Source organism: Esox lucius, chromosome 6 (assembly GCF_011004845.1).
Source record: "Esox lucius isolate fEsoLuc1 chromosome 6, fEsoLuc1.pri, whole genome shotgun sequence".
NCBI classification, from domain to species: domain Eukaryota; kingdom Metazoa; phylum Chordata; class Actinopteri; order Esociformes; family Esocidae; genus Esox; species Esox lucius.
In genome coordinates, this window is record NC_047574.1 from 17894525 (window position 1) to 17912570 (window position 18046).

The following is an 18046-nucleotide window of genomic DNA, read 5'->3' on the forward strand; positions in this document are numbered from 1 at the left end:
TGAATCAAAGCATTTGAATTATACAGAATGGCAAGTATACATCAACGGTACATCTTACAATATGTATCACCTGTGTCTAATAGAGAGGAATATGAACTATGATTGCTTAATTACATACTGTACATACATAACTGCATGTTGTGTATTGTCCCTATATGTTGTCTACCACAAGCAGCATCTAAAAACCAATTAAAATTCTGGGTATGTGTGAAGTATTTAATAAAAACATTTCTGATTGTTCTTATTACCATAAAATATAATCATTGTATGACAGCACAATGTGATCCTCAGGTTGTCTAGATCAGCCATTTCTTTTTAAGCTGCAATGATTTGAAAAAGCTCTCAAGTGTCATGTTAGTATTTCATGTGGAATGATACATAGTACAGCACATGACAGGTGATTCAGAAAAACGTTCTGTGAACAACAATGTGAAGTGTGGCTAGTCTTCCCACTTTCACTCATTTGCTCAATACGCCAACTCTCTTGGTCTCTCACTGCTTGAAATGGGTAGCATCAGAAAATACAAAGTCATACTGCAGTCTGGCTTTCATTTTTTCACGGTTTATTTGCACATAGGAAACAGTGGTCACATAGAAGACACACTGGGGTTGCTGTGGTGTGCCTGTTTTGTTTTGTGTCTATTTGCTAACATGCATGTATAAAACAAGCATTAACACCTTATTATGAAATGGTATGCCAGTGGAATCCAGTAACCTCTATCCCTCATTTGAAGCACAGAGACCTGTTTGTCTTTATTGCCTCGTCAGTCATGGTTTGGTTGTCATACCGCTGTGACGTTTCTGTTTTTGCTTCCAATAGTTTTTTTTTTTTTATTACATGAATGATAATACTCCTTAGCAGTATTTGAAATTTAGTTTTTTTGTAAAATGTGTTAATTCAAGGCCATATCGAGACCTTGGGACTGGAATGTTCTATGGCAGGTTGTGCCATGGGCAATGATCAGAAAGGTCCTTGACAAAAACCTGCAGCCCACTGTAAGAAATCTGAAACTGGATTGGAAGTGTAGCTTTCAGCAGGAAAATGAACCAAAGTACACGCACAAATCTTTTGCCGTTCATAGTGTCCTGGCAAAGGAATAAAACGGTCAGTGTCTTTGAGGGTCCAAACATAAATCCAATCGAAAATGTGGGATCTGTCTTGAAGATTGCGATCATTTGATACTCCCCAAGGAACTTAAAAAAGCTTGAACAGTTTGGTAAATCAGAATGGTATAATACTGCCAAACCTGCAAATTTGGTAGAAGCCTGTCCTACCAGACTCATTGTTGCAATTACCGCCATCATTGACAGACTGATATACAGTAGATAGACTAATAGATCAGAGAGAAACGAGAAACAAGAAAAAAATGAGAGCAACATGTTGTAGCATCATAAATAAAACACTGGGTCTGAAAGACAGGTCGAAAGCTCAATTACAGTGAGTTTAAACACATTAACCCATAGAACAACTCATTAAACTGAAAAAGTCACACAAGTGTGAGACCAAAACCATGCCTCCGGTCTGACTGAAATATTCTAAAAACTCAATTGACCCACAATTTACCCATCACACGACGCCTCTGCTAGACTTGGTATATCTAAATTCCAGGTTAATTAACCAATCAAGAAGAAAGATAACCATTTGCATAACTAAATGTGCCATGTCTGCAAGGACCGACACCAGAGTCAGAATCAATTTGGAATATAGATTTAGTTAAACGGCTCTGTAATTTGAACTAATTGCATCTTTGAAAAAGGAGGATAAGAAAAAAGTAAAAAAAAAACAAAGTCTAGGCTAGTGTCTTCATGTTTCAATGGTTATGAAGGGTCAGTGACAGTGAAGCCTGGTACTTATGGAAAATTACATCGGTCTGTAAAAAGACAACAACTATAGAGAATAATGGGTAAAGGAAGACATTATATCACACCTAAAGGCAATGTTTGTCCTTAATTTTAATGGCTTAAACGATTCCAGAGGCATGTGTGTTGATAATTGCATTATAACAAAATGGTAATATGTTTCTTGATTTCACCCATCATTACATTCACATTTTTGTCATTTAGAAGAAAGTCTGGGTTCTACTGATGACCATAAACGTACTATAAAATTGCTCAAACACCATTAAAAATTATTATATCTATATCTATACATGTATATACAGCCCTGGAAAAAATGAAGAGACCACTGCACTTTTTCTTTCCTTTCCAAAAAATAGAAAAGGAAGGTTTTGAGTGAGGAACAGGAGGGTTAAAATTAAGAGACTTCTGTTTCTCATTCAAAACGTTCCTTTTTGACTGTTTTGGAAGGGAAAGAAAAAGGTGAAGTGGTCTCTTAATTCCTCTTTCCATAGTAGAGTTTTAACTTGCATTTGTGGGTGCAGCGACAAACTGTGTCCACAGACAATGGTTTTCAGAAGTGTTCCAGAGCCCATGCAGCGATTTACAGGATCGTGTTTGTTTTTAATGCAGTGCCATCTGAGAGCCCGAAGAGCACACCCATCCATTATTGGCTTCCGGCCTTGTCCCTTGCATGCAGAGTTTTCTCCAGATTCTCTGAATCTTGTAATTATATTATGTATGGTAGATTAAGAGATCCCCAAACTCTTTACAATTTACGTTAAGCAAGGTTATTCTAAAATTGTTGCACTATTTAGAGAGTGGTAAACCCCTCCCCATCTATACTTCTGAAAGACTTATACCTTCTGGGATGCTCTTTTTATACTCAATCATGTTTCTGATTTGATGCCAGTGAACATTATTAGTTGTGAGATGTTCCAACAGGTAATTTTTTTGTATTACATAACGTTTCCTGTCTTTTGTTGCCCCTGTCCCAGCATTTTTTTAAACGTGTTGCTGGCATCAAATTCACTGTGCATTAAATATACACTGCTCCAGAAAAATTAAGGGAACATGTAATAATAACAGTATAACACCAAATCAGTTAAACAGCATAACACCTAATCAGTTAAACTAAAACAGGGATATCAATCTGTCCAGTAGGAAGCATAAGCGATTGTGAATCAATGTGACCTGTTTTGGTGCAAATGAAAGTGACAAATTGTGCACTGGAGAGGCAACTGCAAGACAACCCCCAAAAAAGGGAATGCTTTTGCATTTGGTGGCCACAGACAATTGCTCTCTCCTTATCTTTCCTGATTCTTCTCTAGTTTTGCGTTTTGCCAGTGTCAGAAACCAAACTGTCAGAAACTGACTCCATGAGGGTGACATGAGGGCCCCACATCCTCTAGTTGGACCTGCCCTCACAGCCCAGCACCATGCAGCTTGATTGGCATCTGCCAGAGAACACTTGAATTGGCAGGTCCTCCATTGGCGCCCCGTTCTCTTCACAGATAAGAGCAGGAGATGCTGTAGTGAATGTTATGCTGCCTGCAACATCATCCAGCATGACTGGTTTGGCGATGGTTCAGTGATGGCCTGGGGAGGCATATCCTTAGGGGATTGCACAGACCTCCACATGCTAGCTAACGGTACCCTGACTGCTGTTAGGTACCGGGATGAAAGAAAAAAATTGTTTTGATCTTTCTCAGGGGAAAACACAAGTGTGCAGAATTATTAGGCAACTAAACTACAAAAATAATTTTTCCAACTCACTTGTTTATTATACATTTTTAGAGTAACTGCAACAAATAAGTAACACATAATAAAAATGAAATGACATGTCTGGCCTTTCAAAAATATTAAATGACCAATATAGCCACCCTTCTTTTTAATAACTGCCATGAGCCTTCCATCCATGCAGTCTGTCAGTTTCTTGATCTATTCACAATCAACTTTCTATGAAGCAGCAACCACAGCCTCCCAAATGCTGTTCATAGTGGCGTAGTGTCTTCCCTGACTGTAAATCTCACCTTTGAGAAGGGTCTACAAGTTCTCAATAGGATTTAAGTCAGGTAAGGGAAGGACCAGGTCATTATTCGGGCATCTTTGAGGCCCTTGCTTGGTATCCAAGCAGTGGAGTACTTGGATGCATGTGATGGAGAATTGTCCAGCATAAAGAACATGGCCTTCTTGAATGCTGAGGAATTCTTCCTGTACCACTGCTTGAAGAAAGTATCTTCCAGAAACTGGCAGTAGGTATGGGAGTTGAGTTGGACCTTTTTTGGACTTTCTTTCCAACTACCTCATCCTTAATGACAGCAGCCCACACCACTACCCCTCCTCCACCTTGCTGGCACCTGACTCGAAGTGGTGCCCTGTGTCCATTAGTGATGGCCACAGGCCCATCCAATCCGTTAAGAGTCACTCTAATTTCATCTGTCCATAAAACCTTTGAAAAATCTGTCTTCAGGTATTTCTTTGCTCTATAGGCTTCAATGTGTGAATCTTATTCAGTGGTGGTTGTGTTTCAGCCTTCTTGACCTGGGCAATGTCTGTGAGCACCTGACACCTTGTACTTCTGGACACTCCAGGTAGGTTGCAGTTCTGGAATATGGTGGCACTGGAGAATAATGGGTTCCTGGAAGCTTCACTTTGAATTATTCTCAAGTCTTTTGCCGTTCATTTGCATCTTTTCTTCTCCATGCCTTTTTTGCACCCCAGTTGACTATTCACAACAAAACGTTTGAGTGTCCGGTGGTCACGCCTCAACAGTTTAGCTATTTCAAGAGTGTTGTATCCGTCTGAAAGGCATTTTACAATTTATGACTTCTCAGTGTCAGTTAAATCTCTTTTTTGGCCCGTTTTACCTGAGGTCATGAAGCTGCCTAATAATTATGCACACCTTGATATAAGGTGTTATTCACTGTTGCCACATCCTCCCTCAATACACAAATACATATCACCTGAAAATGATTCAATCCAATGAGCATTCAAGTTTATATGGTTTGGAATTGGAAAATTTGCATAGAAATAATAATACGATGAGAATACTCACTTGCCTAATAATTGAGCATGCAGTGTATATAAAGGCTTTTTATCAACATCAGTAGATGGCCAATTTTCCCATAGGCCATCCAAGAACATCAGTAGATGGCCAATTTTCCCATAGGCCATCCAGGAACATCAGTAGATGGCCAATTTTCCCATAGGCCATCCAGGAACATCAGTAAATGGCCAATTTTGTATGGGCCAAAAGTAGCATGGCAGTGAAGCGTCCCATGGTTGCTGAAGGAGGCAATAAGTTGGTTGTTTGTGTTCTTTTGTAGTTATTTGTGGTATGCTGTGGTTGTTTGTGGTTAGTTTTTGTGGTATTTTGCTGTTATGTTAATTTGTGGTTAATTGGGGTATTTCGAGGTAGATTCGTGTCCTTGTTTCGGGTTGCTCTGTGGTATTGTGAGCTTGTTTTTTTGTAGATTCTGTTTTCTTACCTTTTATTTCTTTATTAAAAGTCTTCCGTTGTCTTTGATATTTTGATCTTGTTTGTGGCATCTTGTGATTTTTCAGGTATTTTCTTATTATTCTTTGATTGTCAGGACCTGACATCCTACTGTTTTGAAGAACAAAACGCATATGAGAAAATCTGTGAAATTGAAGGGCAACACTTCCAACACGCAATACAATCGTCAGGCTGAGATTTGGGTTCAGGCTCATCATTCAGCAATACGTCAGTGGTGTCTGAAGTGTGACAGCGTGGTCCATATCGCTGTCGTTTCTCCCTATTGGCTTCACGGCTTTTAACTAACACTGACCGATATAATTAGGTCAACGGCAATCCACCGCAGGGCCGGCAAACATGTCCAGCCAGATGATTCCTAAGAGCACAAATTGTCCCTAAGTGGATTCATCAAGGGTACGTTACAGAGGACAAAATGTTCCAGTGTCTCTTCCGTTATTAGTAGATACTAATACTGACACTGAAACTGGAGCTTGTGTCAATCGACACCGACTACTATACATGCAAATACGGCAGCCGTTGGGGACCGAGTGAGCAGCAATGAACCTCTCTAACACACTGTATCTGCAATGCTTGGCTATTGATGTTGCAGAAGGCACATCCTAAACTCAAGAGTTTTTAGGATGTAGTATTGCATTTATGTAAATACCCAAAACAAACAAACAAACAAGAATGGCAGCTATTTTGAGCCTTCTAGGTAAATACAATTTTCAATGCATATCATCACTCACTTGCTTCATGAAATTAAGTATAAGGACCTTGGAAGGCCTCAAGCAGTGCATTTATTCATGTTTATGTTTTATTGATGTGGGGAGAGCTTTGCCTCAGGAAAGTAAACCAATGATTTTCAGATTGCCTCCCACTTTCCGTGGAGATCAGTCATTCCTTTATCCTAACATTTTGTTCTTGTTTTTGTTTTGTATTAATTGACTCTCAGAGTGCAGGATTTTGTTATGGAACTATACATTTCAATCCGACATCTTTTGTGAAACACCACAGAACAGAGCAGACAGAAACATAAAAGGAATATTACTCAAAAGCGTTGTTTGCCCATGCAGAGATTTTGATTCTTTGGAGATGCTTGAATGGACAGATTCTATGACAACTGAGGTGTCCTAGCCATAATTTAATGTTGAAATAGTAGATTGCAATGCCAGCTGGACACATCTCTTTCTCTTGCATGCACGCACAGTGGCACACACACTATTCTTGGAAAATACATTCTCTTTGTAACAAGATCACTAGGTTCCCAGCCAATTCTGTAGTTTCTTTGTTTGGATGAAGGAACAGAAATCTGCAGAGGGCAAGTTGAGATCGATCATTGGTCACAGAAGGCCCATACACGGATTTCTTATGTCTTACAACACAGCACATAATCAAAAACAAAACAGAGCATTTCCACATAACAGGTATATTAGCTCTCATCATGTATTTGTGTTGTCAAGACAAGCTTCACTGAGCCTTCACAAAGCTGGTGCTTAAAAACTGAAATGATCACTGCATTTCATTCTAATGTAAAACCATCTTCGTCCTGTAGATGAATATATTTTACACAGGCTTTACTTCTTCAAGGCTAAACAGTGTGTGTATTCCTTGACACATCTACCATTAATGACACAAGTCAAGCCTCCAAAGGCCAACTGCTTTCTAGCTTTCCCCTATGGAAAAAGTATAGATTCTCAGCTTGTATTTGATGGTACTTGTTTACACATTGGTTTCAAAATATAGAAGTGACAATTTCTTTTCATATATTCCCACATATTATTTATTTTCCTTGCTTTATTTGTGGGTTTCTTTCTTTAATGCCCTTACTCTGTCTTCTTGTTAGTTTTCAGTTGCAAACAACTAAATTACTTAAAATAAGATATCTTTATAATTTCCTATTTGTTTATAATACAAATTTGAAACTTTAAATTGTACTACCCAAGATGTATTTAATATCAATTCTTCATTTTATATCAAATACATTCAAACGTATCTCAATTCTCTAATACGGTGCATATGGAAATTATTCATACCCTTTCAATTTTTCCACAATATGTTACATTAAGAAAAAAAATCAATCTATACACAATACCCCATAATGACCAAGCAAACAGTTTACTTTTTTTTATTTTCAAATGTATTAAATATACAAAAATAAAATATTACATGTACATATGTAGTCAGACCCTTTGTAATGAAACTGAAAATGTATATCTGGTGCATCTTGTTTCCATTGATACTTGAGATTAGACTCCAACTGGTGTAAATTCAATTGATTGGACATGATTTGGAAAGGTACACAGGACCAACAGTTTGAACCACCAACAATGTTCTTAGAGCAGGCCGCCTGGGAAGCGCCTTTGTCAGGGAGGTGATCAAGAGCCCAATGGCCACTCTGACAGAGCTCCAGAGTTCCTGTGGAGAAGAGAGAACCTTCTAGAAAGACAAACATCTCTGCAGCACTCCTCCAGTACACCACATACACAAACATCAAGGTAGCTAACAATGCTGTGGTGGTAGGCTCGATCACTGATGTTATGAATCCTGTGGCTCTAACAGTGTAGGGTGGATGGTACAGAGACCCGTAACATAAAACTCATGCAAAGTAGTGTAGTGTAAATGAACAGTGAGAACAAATGACACAGACAACCAAAGCTACCATCAAACATAAAACGTTTATTATAAACACACAGTAAAGGGGTTAGGGAAAGGTGGCTGAGCTGGACCGCAGAAATTAAATAATATAGTTCAAACACCCCTAAACTGAACTTGCCGGCTTCAAGAACCGCTTGGCTGACTACTAAACAAAACAAAAAAAGTGGGTGGTCTGCTCAGTTCTAACTATTGTTTTTAGACAAAGTTTTCCTACGGTTTCCTACAAGTGCTAATAAAAACTTTTTCCGAGGGACACAGGGACAAACAAAAACACACAGGTTGAACAAGGACTAAACAGCAAACAGCAAACCATGGACTAGACAACACTAAACAAAACACCACAGCAATACATACATGAAACAGGACAAAGTGAGATGTATGTGCTAAACTAAGTGATGTATGAATGAACAAAGTGTCTGTCTATCGAAAAGGGTGTGTATCTCAAGAGTGTCTATGTCCATGTGGGGTAAAGCAAAAGAGTCTCTCTGGGAGAACCAACTGACTGGGTTTTTAAACCAGTGATGTGTGATGAGACTGGGTAATGGAAAAAGGAACAGGTGGTGCAATTAAGAGGGGGGTCCACTGATTGGTCCACCTCAGCAGTAAGGTGACGCCCTCATGACTGCCAGGTGGGAAATACCAACGAGTACACCTGGGGATATGGCAGGAGGGGAAAAACACTAACGCACATACAGGGTACCTGCATGCGTAACAGATAATCACAAGAAAGCCTATAGGGAGGTCTATGACAAGACAGTCTAATGCCGGGAAAACAATATCTCCCTCAAGAGGGATGAACAGGGCACCATCTAAACTGACAGGGCAGAAATGTATTGGGTCAAGAGGTCCTTGGTGTATACATTTTAAAACATCTTCACCAGCTGCATCACCTCTTGGTATGGCAATTGCACCACCATTGTTGGCGAAGCACTTCGTAGGGAGTGACGGCTCTACCCTTTTGGAGGCCCTAAGCGAAACTTCATTTTGGGGCCCCTTCTCTTCTATCGGTTGGGGGCTCCCTAGCAGCCGGAGTCCCCCTAGCGGTCGGGGGCCCTAAGTGACTGCTTATGTCGCTTATGCCTGGAGCTGGCCCTGTTCGGAGGGTAGTGGAAACAGCAGAGTTCATCACTAGAGCCGAGCTCCCTGCCATCGAGGACATCTTTACCAGGCTGTGTCAGTCCAGAAATAGTCTAAGACTCCAGCCACCCAAGTCATGGATTGTTCTCTAAACAGGCACGGCTCATACTATGAGTAATAGGTTCCGTTTCCAGACATTCCCACTCCCTTAGGATGATAGGATCGTATTGGACGTGTCATGCTTTCTAACTATGCCTCCAATCTTACTTAGTTTATCCTCTTCTCTCCCACTGGACCGTACTGTAGAAGATTGCATCCCTCAAATATCACTTTATTCTAATGGAGTGCAATAAGATCATTCATCTTAAAAAGTTAATAGAAAACATTTCCAGTTTGTATGAAAAGTGTGAAATACAATGTGAAATACCGCCTCTGGATTAAAGAGTGAAGACACTTTGGGCAGTTGCAATTCTAAGTAATCTGATGGGCTAAATACAGAGGCTTCATTACTTTCCAAGACACAATCAGATAATATCGGTCAAAAATCTGTAGTTTCTTGTAATATAATTCCACTTCAGAAGCATATGAACTAGTCTGCAGACTCATGCATATGCACAAGTACAGTATATACACTGCTCAAAACAATTAAGGGGACACTGATATCACACATTTTACTGTACATTAAGTAATTTGTTTGAGAACAAAGTGACGTAACAACATCAATGGAAACCAACTGATGGAGGACTGGATTCAAACTCGCATTGAAAAGTAAACAATTGAAATCACAGGCTGTTCAAACTTGTGTGAAATTTATCACAGCAACTCATAATGTGACTCAGTAGTGTGTATGGCCCCCACTTACCTGTATGCACTCTTGACAACATCTGGGCTTGCTCCTGATGAGAAGGCGGATGGTGTATAAGGGGATCTCCTTCCAGACCTGGATCAGGGCATCAGTGAGCTCCTGGACAGACTGTGGCACTACTTGGCAGCGTCGGATGCATTGATACATTGCGTTTCCAGAGATTCTCAGTTGGATTCAGGTCTGGGGAACATGAGGGCCAGTCAATGGCATCAATGCCTTCAAATTCGAGGAACTGCCAACACAGGCTGGCCACATGAGGCTGGGCATTGTCCTGCACCAGGAGGAACCCAAGGCCCGCTGCACCAGTGTAAGGTCTGAAGATGGGTCTATGGATTTCATCCTGGTACCCAACAGCAGTCAGAGAACCGTTGGCTAGCACATAGGTTTGTGCGACCCTCCAAGAATATGCATCCCCGGACCATCACTGACCCACTGCCAAACTGGTCATGCTGGATTATGCTGCAGGCCCTATCCAGCTCTCCTCATGTAATGGCCCATCTCCTGGTATGTCCTCCATGTTCTTGAGACTGTACTAGGTGACACAACAAACATTCTTGCCCACGGCACGTATGGATTAGTCATCCTGGAGGAGTTGGACCACCTGTGCAAGCTGAATGGGCTGCAGTTACAACCTCATGATACCAGTAGTGACAATGACACTTGCAAAATGCAAAACTAGAGAAGAATCAGTCAGGAAGGATAAGGAGAAAGGAATTGTCGGTGGCCACCACCTGCAAAAGCATTCCCTTTTTGAGGGTTGTCTTGCTGTTGCCTCTCCAGTGCACCTGTTGTTACCAAAACAGGTGACATTGATTCACAATCGCTCATGCTTCCTAACTGAACAGACTGATATCCCTGAAGACTAACTGAGTTAGTGTTTCACAGTGATGATTACGTGTTCCCTTAATATTTTGAGCAGTGTATATGATACACATACTTGGGAATAGTCTATAACTGAAATGCCAGTAAACAAAATGCATATAATTCAGAAGATCTTCAGGTAGTCCTTAACATTTCAGATATCAACTTTAAATTAAATAAACCTGGTTGTGGCCTACTGACAATCCTCAGGGGCCTTGCATGGGGTATTGCAATTTGTCTCTGCACCGTCAGAGGTTTGTGTCAGACAACAGTTGCCTTGTCTTGCTTTAGCAACACTAGTACATTTAATTTTTAGTTATTTAGCAGATGCTCTTATTCAGAGTGACTTACAGTATCTCACAAAAGTGAGTACAACCCTCACATTTTTGTAAATATCTGAGTATATCTGTTCATGTGACACTGAAGGAATGAAACTTTGCTACAATGTAAAGTAGTGAGTGTACAGCTTGTATAACAGTGTAAATTTGCTGTCCCCTCAAAATAACACAACACACAGCCATTAATGTCTAAAACGCTGGCAACAAAAGTGAGCACAAAGTGTCAATATTTTGTGTGGCCACCATCATTTTTCAGCACTGCCTTAACCCTCTTGGGCATGGAGTTTAGAGATTCACAGGTTGCCAATGGAGTCCTCTTTCACTCCTCTATGACGACATCATGGAGCTGGTGGATGTTAGAGACCTTGTGCTCCTCCACCTTCCGTTTGAGGATGCCCCACAGATGCTCAATAGGGTTTAGTTCTGGAGACATGCTTGGCCAGTCCATCACCTTTACCCTCAGCTTCTTTAGCAAGGCAGTGGTCGTCCTGGAGGTGTGTTTGGGGTTGTTATCATGTTGGAATACTGCCCTGCAGCCCAGTCTCCAAAGGGAGGAGATCATGCTCTTCTTCAGTATGTCACAGTACATGTTGGCATTCATGGTTCCCTCAATTAACTGTAGCTCCCCAGTGCCAGCAGCACTCATGCAGCCCCAGACCATGACACTCCCACCAACATACTTGACTGTAGGCAAGACACACTTGTCTTTGTGCTCCTCACATGGTTGCCGCCACACATGCTTGACACTATCTGAACCAAATAAGTTAATCTTGGTCTCATCAGACCACAGGACATTTTCCACAGGACAGTTCCAGTAATCCATGTCCTTAGTCTGCTTGTCTTCAGCATACTGTTTGCAGGTTTTCTTGTGCATCATCTTTAGAAGAGGCTTCTTTCTGGGACGACAGCCATGCAGTCCAATTTGATGCAGTGTGCGGAGTATGGTCTGAGCACTGACAGGCTGACCCCCCACCCCTTCAATCTCTGCAGCAATGCTGGAAGCACTCATACGTCTATTTTCCAAAGACAACCTCTGGATATGATGCTGAGCACATGCACTCAACTTCTTTGGTCGACCAAGGCGAGGCCAGTTCTGAGTGAAACAGCTGTATGGTCTTGGCCACTGTGCTGCAGCTCAGTTTCAGGGTCTTGGCAATCTTCTTATAGCCTAGGCCATCTTTATGTAGAGCAACAATTCTTTTTTTCAGATCCTTAGAGTTCTTTGCCATGAGGTGCAGTGTTGAACTTCCAATGACCAGTATGAGGGAGTGTGAGAGCGATGACACCAAATGTAACACACAAATGTAACACACCCAATTCACACCTGAGAACCTTGTAACATTAATGAGTCACATGACACCGGGGAGGGAAAATGTCTAATTGGGCCCAATTTGGACATTTTCACCTAGAGGTGTACTCACTTTTGTTGCCAGCGGTTTAGACATTTATGTGTTGAGTTCTTTTGAGGGGACAGCAAATTTACACTGTTATACAAGCTGTACACTCACTATTTTACATTGTAGCAAAGTGTCATTTCTTCAGTGTTGTCACATGAAAAGAAATACTCAAATATTTACAAAAATGTGAGGGGTGTACTCACTTTTGTGCATACATTTTAAAAGTAGTTTATAAGTGCATTCAAATAAATGAATTAGTTATTGGCAAAGGTCAATGCTGGATAGAACCCCATATAAATAATGAAAATATAAAGTTAAAAGACAGATGTTGGAACGATTATAAGTACTCAATGAAAAGTTGAGTTGTCAGTTTTATTTTTAAGAGACAATCCATGGATATCTGGTTCCACCATTGAGGTGCCAGGACAGAATTTTTTTTGGCGGAAATTGGGATCATGCCTTGTGTTTGGTCGGCACCAAGAAGCTCAATCTTGGAACTTTAGGAATCTGTTCTATATCAAGTGTGAAGGTGCTGAAAAGTACTTTCTGGTTTATATGAAACTGAGAAATGTTATTGTTTTTGGAAAAATACTTGCCCATTTTGTATTTGATGCCAGCAACACGTTGCAAACATTTTAGGACAGGGCATGTTTACCACTGTGTTGCATCACCTCTTCTTTTAACAATACTCTGTAAGCGTTTGGGAACTGAGGAGACCAATTGCTGTAGTTTTGTGAGTAAAATGTTTTCCCATTTATGCTTGAGATAGGATTTCAGCTGCTCAACAGTTCGGGGTCTCCTTTGTTTTATCTTTCGTTTCGTAATGAGCCAAATGTTTTCACTGGGTGACAGGTCTGGACTGCAGGCAGGCCAGTTTAGCCCCCGGACTCTTTTACTACGGATCCATGAGGTTGTAATACGTGCAGAATGTGGTTTGGCATTGTCTTGCTGAAATAAGCCAGGTCTTCCCTGAAAAAGACATTGTCTGGATGGCAACATATGTTGCTCCAAAACCTGTATATATTGTTCAGCATTAATGGTGCTTTCACAGATGTGCAAGTCACCCATTCCATGTGCACTAATGCACCCCCATATCATCACGGATGATGGCTTTTAAACTATCTGCTGATAACAAGCCAGATGGTCCCTCTTCTCTTTAGTCCATAGGGTATGGCATCCATGATTCCCAAAAATAATTTCAACGTTTGATTTGTTAGACCACAGGACAGTTTTCTGCTTTGCCTCATTCCATCATAAATGACTTTGGGCCCAGAGAAGTCCTCTGTATTTATGGATCTTGTTTATACAGCTCTGGAAAAAATTAGGAGAACACTGCACCTTTGTCTTTCCTTTCCAAAAAAGTTGAAAAGGAAAGTTTTGAGTGAGTTACAGAAACATTCAATTTGCAGTGGTCTCTTAATTTAAACCCTTCTGTTCCTCACTTAAAACCTTCCTTTCCAACTTTTTTGTTGTGAAAGAAAGGTTGACATACTGTGTTCACAGACAATAGTTTTCGGAAGTGTTCCTGAGCCCATTTAATGATGTCCACTACAGAATCGTGTTTGTTTTTATGGCAGTGATCGAAGATCAAGGCCATCCAGTATTGGTTTTCGGCCTTGTCCCTTGCGTACAGAAATTTCCCCAGATTCTCTGAATCTTTTAATGATATTATGTACTGTAGCTGATGAGATCTCCACTCTTTACAATTTTACATAGAGAAACTTTCTTCTTAAATTATTGCACTATTTGCCTGTGCAGATTTTCACAGAGTGGTGAACCCCTCCCCATACCCAATTTTTTCATACCCAATAATGTTACTGATTGTTGCCAATTAATCTAATTACTTGTGAGATGTTCTTCCAGGTTTATTTTCAGCGTTACACAACTTTTACAGTCTTTTGTTGCCTCTGTCCCAACCTTTTTGAAACATGTTTCTGGCATCAAATTCAAAGCCGGTATTTATAAAATGTCGTTAACTTTGTATCATTTTCTATTGAATATAGGGTTTAAATGATTTGCACATGATTGCATTCTTTTTTCCTTCAGATTTTACACTGGGTCCCAACTTTTTTGGAAACAGGGCAGTACTTTAAAACTCTAAGTTACAATGTAAGTTATGCTTTGAAACATATGTTTGAAATGACCAACCTGGCTTAACAAAACATAATTTACAACAACATAAAACTACATTTATCGAAACTTTGACAGGTTTTCCAACAAAACTATGTATACAATGTAGTCTACATTACAAGGACTGCTTTAGAGCTACCTTCCAGCTACCATGCAATCTAAAGCCACCTAACTTTTGGCACTTCAAGGAAGGACAGGGATACTAGTGCTTTGAGGTTTAAACACAGATTGGTGCACTCTATTGGTATTTTTACAAATGTTACTTTAAACCCGAAAAGGAACCAGGCAAGCCTGGCCCACAACTGAAAGTGATGATTGTTGTTGCCCGCACTGGATTCAAACCGGGGTTACCCACAAGCGAGGCCGTGTCTTTAGCCACTACACCATGGAACTGCATGTTTTTCGAGTTTCGGTATAGCATCTTGACATTAGATCATTTTGTTAACATCATGCAAAGTTTGAATATTTCGTTAGAAACCATTAAGCATTGTGTTAAACTGACTAACGTTTCTTAATAAGTTTACCTCAAATAGCATCAATGAACCGGTATGGCTTTTGCCACCGGCTGTTTTAACATCTTATTAGCTATTTGTGAATGACACTGATACAATAACTATCAATATTGGTGACGATAACTGATCATTGTGTAGCCGGCGATAATTGTGTAGCCGGCGATAATTGTGTAGCCGGCAATGCTAAAAAAAAAAAAATCCACCAGAAATATAATCCAGAAATTATAACCCATGCAATATAATAGTAAACAGTTTTATTCTAGGCTTCCTATAACGAAGCTACTGAACATTGTAGCCAGTGTAGTTTTTGTCTGTCCTGAACAAATCCGAAGGCATAATTTGTTTTGACTGTGACAGGAGTCAAACGCAGAACCTGATGTTCTGTAGTTTGTGTCTCTAACCACTACGCTTTGTGGGACAGTCAGCCAGTCACTCACTCACTCACTCACTGAAAGACATTCGCTCTTCTAGGCTGGCTCCGCTTACAGGGTCTGGCAAAGACTGAGCTTTTGAATTTGGCTACTCTCTTGGCAACACTTTTTTGATGGATATGAGCTGGTTCGGTGATGCTTTATCGCTTTTCTCAATACCATAACTCACAAGTATATTTCACCCAATCAGGCCACAACTCATGTCATTGGATTTAGACCGGCCTACAGTTGAGTAGGTGAGTTGAACCTTCACACCTCATTAGTCGGGTGGTATTGTTACTTCTAAATGAGCATCGCTACTTATGTGTCAAATCAGTTGTGTACTGAAAAATGATAGGTCCTTCAAAACTCTGTTTTGGTTGTGCCATCACAAGTTAACACTGCTACTCTTACAATCAGTGCAATGGGATTTTCAATGACTACATAGAGTCAGGACAGTAAGTTCCAGCCAAAACACTGCACCATACACAGTGCAATGCCCCCTTCATTGCCCTGGGGCATTGGGATGTTCATTAGTTGGTCAAGTACTGGCTCTGAAACAGCATTTCCAGCAGCAACATCTGGTCTTCCATTGAGAGATCAACCTGCTCGGAACGTGCTTATCTTCAGAGGCAAACTAGCAGTGGAATGCAGGATGCTATACTGATGACAAACAACTAACTGTTTAAGGTCTCTAAAAAAAAATACGAAAGCACTACTGGTTGTTTCGCCTATTCTGCTCATGATGTAGGATTACGTTTGTTTTGGAGTGCTTATTTAAACAGATTTTAAATTATTCAAATCTACGTTATGTATTGATTTCTTTCCCCACAACATTATATTGATACACTGACACAATGGCAAATGTGGGTTAGATTTTGGCACTGATGTGTAGGACATTTATTTCAACAGCAAGATATGCAGCTGGTCACACAGGGCTCTATGCAGTGAAAGTGGTTCACTTGCTGGGACATAAAAATGCTCTCAAGTCCAGTATGCATTATGTTGTCAGAATTAAGAATTTCTGATGTTTAGTTTAATAGCAATACCAACTTTTGTAACCAGATGGCCTCAGGGGAATAAGTAGCATATTATATGTACATATCTGACACCCAAATTCATATATGTTACGTTATATTAGGTTACATTACAGCGTGCCACCGGCTGTTGTCTCTGTTGCCATGGTAACCTCATTTCAGGGACAGCTGAAAATATCTGATCTGTAATACTTAGTCTTAGGTCACAAGATTTGTTTAGAAAATGAGCAGTGATATATCACATGATTTGTTAGTAGAAATAATTATTATTTAACATCACACAGTATTGCTTTTGTGTTTTACGTGTTCTAAAATTACTTTGTATTGAATGTTTCATTTTCTTATTGGTCGCTATATTTTCAATAACACTGTTTCTAAATAGTCCAAGAGCTATATATATATTTTTTATTTTAATCAGGTGTACAGGAACTCTGCAATGTCTGCCCTTATGTTTATGATTATCAGAGACAAGTGAATAAAAATGTATTCATATTGTGACCCATATATTTGCATAATATGGTATTGTGAAGTTCCACACAATCCCAACCCCTACTATGCAGACCAATGGTAAAAAAAAGTTTATTAAAGAGACCTTAAATGAAGATAAATACAACATCTATAAGACATAGCATTTACACTAATTCATTAACAACAATTAAATCAATCTATTAAGATATACCACATCATATTAAATGCACTATATTATCTATACTCATCCATGTTATCCTACAGCAACCAGCATCTCCATGTTCCAAGAAACCTGATGGTGCAAGATTCCACCTAGTATCTGATACCATACAGATGAGATAGGGTCCCAATTAATTAAATGATTTACCAAAATGTGTCTCATCATATGTCTAGGCATCGCTGGGATAACACTCATTTAATTGGGCTCTTGATGCACAACACAACACTGGGTGTGCCACTGAGAAAGACGTGCTCCACATTACTCCTGTACTAGACCTGTCTCATAATCGACAACAACTGGAAGCGACATAGCGATTGTCAAACAGCACAACGCTGGCAGGTAGAAGGAGAAGAAAGACTGTGACTGCGCCACGGTTGTTCTATTCAGACTGCAACCCATTACACTGCCCTCGCAAGCATATGTAATTCACAGGCCACCTAAATCCAAATATGATTCATTAAAACTGGTAAATTGCCTTTCCAGATTGGAAAAGTAAAAGAGCAAAACAAGAGAAATAGAAAACAAGTAATTTAAAAAATGCTGTATATTCATTAGACTCAAACATTTGGTGATGCTCAGTCTGATTACTCATGCTGTTTCAAGGCACCCCTCATGAGAATCATTCATGCGTCATATTATTGTCATCCTTTTCAGAGATTTTAATGTTAAGAATCAGGTAACAGACTGTGAGTACAAGTGGGCAATCACTCAAATAAACACTTATGACAGTACAATACT

General features: G+C 39.9%; 1 protein-coding gene across 2 annotated transcripts in view; it reads right to left on the minus strand.

Moving 5' to 3' along the window:
• Positions 1–18046, minus strand: part of sorcs3b (sortilin related VPS10 domain containing receptor 3b) — a 68798-nt gene that overhangs the window by 30213 nt on the left and 20539 nt on the right. The gene's annotated exons all lie outside the window — the stretch shown is intronic.